Source organism: Lycium ferocissimum, chromosome 6 (genome assembly GCF_029784015.1).
Source record: "Lycium ferocissimum isolate CSIRO_LF1 chromosome 6, AGI_CSIRO_Lferr_CH_V1, whole genome shotgun sequence".
NCBI classification, from domain to species: domain Eukaryota; kingdom Viridiplantae; phylum Streptophyta; class Magnoliopsida; order Solanales; family Solanaceae; genus Lycium; species Lycium ferocissimum.
Window position 1 is genome coordinate 6876925 of NC_081347.1, and position 6050 is coordinate 6882974.

Here is a 6050-nt window from a genome sequence, read left to right on the forward strand (position 1 = left end):
ATCCGGAATTTCTAAAGTAGAAATTGGGGTTTATCCATGAAAAGTGGGTTGGTGGATTCCGTTGAGTTAAAGTATGATTAAATTAATGGGTTACGTTAGTACTTGGTAGTGATTTAAGGTACTATGGTCGCAAGAGGTTATAGGGTGATCGGATGGTGTCCTACGAACTTGGCTCTGCGGAGTTCGTGGTATGCTTCCTGCATTGCGATTTGGAGGTGTAAGTAAGACTTAGAATTAGCAAGGTCGGTTATGAGTGGATATTGTTGGGATCGCTTAAGGTTGCTCCGCTAAAGCAAGCGAGTCTTTCCCGGCAAGAGTATGTTGTGGTTTCGGGTTGGTCTTCATGTATTCCTAAGAAGTCGTGGTACGAAGAAAATTTAAGAATGGTGAAAGAAGGGTTAGTGAAATCAGAATACTTTACCAGTTCAGAGTGGGCAAGGTTTGAGTCTTATTCTAAGGTTGGTGTGGTTCTAAGGAAAATTGTGGGGCCTGTCGATAACGTTCATGGGTTTGGATATATAGGATTAGAGCATTTTGACAAAAGCAGTGCTTATATTGGGCAACCGAGGATGGGGGAAAATTTGAATTTGGAAATATGAAAATTAGGTCTTTTATCTAAGTTAGAGGAGTTCGGCTAGTAAGGCGAGAGAGAGAAATGTTTATGATGCATTCCGTAGAGGTTTCCCGCATTGTCCTATTAAAGATTCTTTAGTTACCGTCGGCGTTCATTCTCTCATGTCGCTCGAGGACGAGCGATTGTTTAGTGGTATCCGATGTAACGGCCCATTTGGTCGTTTAGCACTTTTAGGCCTAATATTCCTAAAACACCCTTTTCGTGGTCTAATCTTCGAGTTTTGTCCTCTATAGTCTGCGATAACGGGTGATTCGGTTATTTAATTGACGAGTTTTAGTCCTCATTTGACATTCGAGGACGAATGTTCTAAAGGAGGGGAGAATGTTAGAACCCGTATTTTTATACGTCGAGTTATTCGCGAATGTCACGACCCAAATCATGGATCATGCGGGCACCCACACTAACCTTCCCTGGTGGGCGAACCCTTCGTATAACTACCTTAATTTTATACAACATGCGGAATAAATACTATTATTATAAGAAATTCCCAAAATCGGTCTAGACTCATACAAGAGCTTCTAAGAAGTTTACAATTTGAATAGATAACAGACTTCAAACCGGATACGACTTCGTTGAAGGATAGAGAACAACGAAATCTAAGGAGAGACTGCGGGTTGCAATAGCTCACCCAAACGTCCTCGAAACGGTCGTGAGACTTCGAACATCACCTGAAAATAACTCTACACTCCGTAAAGAGTGTAGCAAGAGTAGTATGAGCACAACACAAGGCTCGTAGGTATCATAGGCCGACAATGGTTAGTTCACGCATATAAACAAGAAGCAACTAACAAGTAAGCGAGATAAGTAATCAAACACAATACACATCTAGCACATGAGAAAGTCTTGCATTAACGATAGTCACAAGGGATCTCAATATCTCAGATTATAAGCCTAGGGAGAATTCTATAAACCTCGATTCCATCCAGCCTTTAAAATAAATACTCACAAACAACAACTCGGTAATTCACAAATCAAGAATCAATCGAGAGAATGTGCCATGCAATGACATGAATGACCATTCAAATGGAGTGCTATGCAATGCAATGTCGTGCTATGTAAATGTTATGCAATGCAGTAGTCACCTCTCACACTCCACTCCCGTACACACATGCTATGGCAATGCCTCATAGTCATGACCCATGGGGGACCCGCGAAGTCCATGTACCACTCGCTCCGGAATATAACCTCGGATCACGAGCACACTCTCACGATCCCGGCAAAGACCTCGGGCATCGGACACTCCATCGTTCCCGGCAAGAAACCTCGGAGTCTCTCTGTCACTCTCAATCTCCGGCAGAAACCTCGGAGTCTCTCTGTCACTCTCAATCACTCTCCTCACCATTATAACAACATAAGAGTAATATGAAAGCATGTCATGCATGATATCAGTCTCAATTATATCACCAATATGCAATAAACAAGTACAAGTCATATTGTGCCCACGGCTCAATCATCAATATTACCCTTCCCTTTCATAAGGTGAGGAGCTAGTATGTGATAAAGATACAACTAGGTGATAATTACATCACATAGCACATAGAATATGGGATGCATGCCTCGCATGGAATCAACCTCAATAATCACCGCAATCATAGGTTCCATAGATTCATACTAGGAATTGCAATTCAATATTCAATTCTCGCAATAACCTTCCTCTTCCATATGACCAAAGTGGGAGAACAAGAGAGAGAGAATTATATCAAATACATGAAATCACAATACAATGACAAGCTCACATAACAATATCGTAATAATGGCGACGAGCCCACATAACAAGTATCACAATAATGGCGACAAGCCCACATAACGGTAATGGGCAATACCAACCTAGATGGAATTTACCTCCACACCATGCCCGAAGGCCTATCATACTTTCCCCGTCAATCACTACTATTTACATACGTTTCGCTAACCGGAGTCTAGACATAAAGTAAACCGTAACCTACCTCAATGCCGAACAGGTGTCACGAACCTTCACGCCAAAGCTTTTTCCTTCGAAGTGCTTCCGATCGGTTGGTCTTTAGTGCTTATTCGTCACACAATATGTGTACACTACCCAATAATACTTCAACCTATATTAAGACGCCAACAACTATGGTTAAGCTACAGGGAGATTCAAACGTATTCTAACGTTAGTAACTCCTTTCTAGATGTTTAGGCGATGTTTTCTCTTGTATCTAAACCAACCACATACTACCAATACAACATCAATAATTATGTGTTCAATACCAATCCGTACAGCCCACACAATATTCTAAATGTACCCCACATTCATAACATGCAATAACGATTCACATACGGCTTCGACATTCTCAAGTTAATTTTATTAGTTTGTAGCCTTAACGTTTGCATGTAACAACTTATAACAGCCCATCCAACATACAATATGATGTATCCTCTTAACTTATAATTATTCTTTCCAACTTAATGAAAACACAAGTCCAAAACAGTCCACTACCACAACATGTCCAAAACAGTCTCTAACCGACAACATAACGATGTTCGGAATTCTTGCAAACGTTTACGAACATACTAAGCCAACCACATGCGATTTTTATACATCATTTCATGTCTTCTTTTCATATAATTTTAGTAAGTTATGACCAGCTATCCACACGACAAGTACAACATCAATTCATACGCAACTACGCTATATCGTCATTTTTATAATCCTTAAAACAACTCACAAATGACTTTAGTTTCAACTCCAACCATTAAACACCTTCCTTTCCATCATAAAATTCATGATAATAACAATCAAAATATCAAGTAAAAACAGTTCACTAACTTCTTCACAAAACAGTCCACACACGGCTACACCATGCTTCAACATCTCTCACATAAAATCATAGATTCAACCATTTTCATACTAACATAACTTCACCTTTAACCTTCCAATTCTTTTCATTCTTTTTACCATGAGATCTATGATAGTAACAACCATATTTATTAAAGAAAATCAGTCCATTAATTCCACCAAAACAGTCCCTACGGCCAACTAACATTCCAACACCAACTTTCATGATTTTATGCATGCGATTCATGTTCGTCAAGTTACAACCATACTTCAACATCAACACATATAACCCCATAACTACTATCATGTTCCAACATCAATACACCTTATTTCATTCATACAACTTATATTCACACATCTACATCACCCTTAATACTTGAAAAGAAAGTTAGATCTTACCTTGACAACTTGACTTCTCTACTTGGCTAGAGTTGGTGACTTGAGATGGAAATGGTTCTTGTTGCTCCAAAGACTATCTTCACATTTTAGGGACCTTCTAAGGTTGGTTGAAGGAATGGGAAAGGTGATTCATAGGGTCATAAGATCTCCATATTTATAGTATTGGGTTTTCTCGAAAGAGGCAAGAACGCATTTATGGCTTAATAAGAGCGATTTGTTTCGATGGTATGATCGGTTTTAGGAAGCGTATAGCAAAGTAAGAGTTCTTATGGTATAGATGAAGGATTATCGGGTCTTTTCATCTAAGTTTTCGAATGAGAATTATGGGAAAGTTGTGAAATGGCTACTGAAATTCGTATTAAAAATACGCATTCTTTCCAAAACTTGAAACCACCATATCTCCTTCATTATAAGGTCAAATTGAGTGATTTAAAAGCCTTTTTGAGAAGTGGAACGGCTGCTTTTTATAAAGCTTGTCGGCCACAAAAATCAAATGAGCAGAAAGAAAAAAAATATATAAAAAAAAAACCACTCGCTCCGGAATATAACCTCGGATCACGAGCACACTCTCACGATCCCGGCAAAAACCTCGGGCATCGGACACTCCATCGTTCCGCAAAAACCTCGGGCAACTGAATTTCGGAGGCTACACTCTCTCACATATCATCATTAGTGCCATAACCATGCATATATCAATGTATCATGGAAATGCATATGAGTATGATGAAATGTAATGTTAAAAACCAATTCAATCCGAAACGGTACCGCGCATGGAATACAAGTAATAAAGATTCAAAAATCCACGATGGAATCACCATTCTCATCTCCATATCAATCAAGTAAAGCACCGCAATATCATAGTCATGATATATCATTAGTCACAGATACTCAATGTCTCAAGTGGTAACGACCCATTTGGTCGTTTAGCACTTTTAGGCATAATATTCCTAAAACACCCTTTTCGTGGTCAAATCTTGCTGTCTATAGTACGCGATAACGGGTGATTCGGTTATTTAATTGACGAGTTTTAGTCCTCATTTGACATGCGAGGACGAATGTTCTAAAGGAGGGGAGAATGTCACACTCCATAATAATCCTTGCTACTTGTATTAAAACAAGAAAGAATGAGTTAAGAAGGTTCAAGGAAAGTTAATCGAGTTAGTAAGAATATCGTTATAAATATGGTTGTCTTAAGTATCTCGAGGTGACTCGGTAACCTAAAGGATTTGAAATCGCGTTATGAGTATGTATATGAGGTAATGTGAGTGACCTTTTAAAGTATTTGAGATTATTAGTAATGATATAGAAGATGGACAAAAGATAGGAATATACTTTTTCGATTGGAGTTTCGTGAAGCTTTGTGAGTTCTACTTATGGTTATTGTGATTCTACGGACCCTTCGAGACATGTATATGAATTGTTATGGATGTAAATGACTGTGTATATGTATGTATAAGAGGTTACATGAGATTGGAAGAGGATTAGAAGTTAAACGAAATGAATCGGAACAATTTCAAGAAAATCTCGGACCCGATTTTAGCCTATATTGTAGGAGGCATATCTCCTAGTATATGAGGAGTTTTAAGGTGTTTCAAAAGCCTAAAATTAAGTTCATCGAGTCTAGTTTGCAACGCAACAAACAACTCGTCAAAATGATATCGGGGTAAGGAGATATGGATGATTCAAGTCGGGCTGAGTATTAAGACTATCTCAAGATACAAAGTAGAGACTTTAACTTCCGATTTCGTTTGAAGTCACAATTTATCTACAAATTTTGTTTGGTATAGAAGCATTAATGGAAATTAGGAACTACTTAATTGTGGTGTTAAGTTAAAATTAGTGGCAACAATGAGCCAATATGAACATTAACATGCCATGTCCAAAGATGACTCAAAGTCATCTTAAATAAGACTACTATGGGAGACATACAAATATACATTTAAATGTGATTCATCCACTACACTTACATTATTTTGTGGACAACCAAATTGAAAGAAAGGAGTGTGGAATTCAGCCAAGTGACTGAAAATAAGGCATCCATGTGAAGCATGCATTTGAATATTTAAGCATCTACTACTTTATGAAAGTATACATTATTTTAGGAAGACACAACATGGTGGAGGGATCATTTCACATTAAATATTGCTCATTCATCTTGGCATAATTACAATGGACAAAGGATAGTGTATGAATCATTCACCACACATACAATTGTCTTGT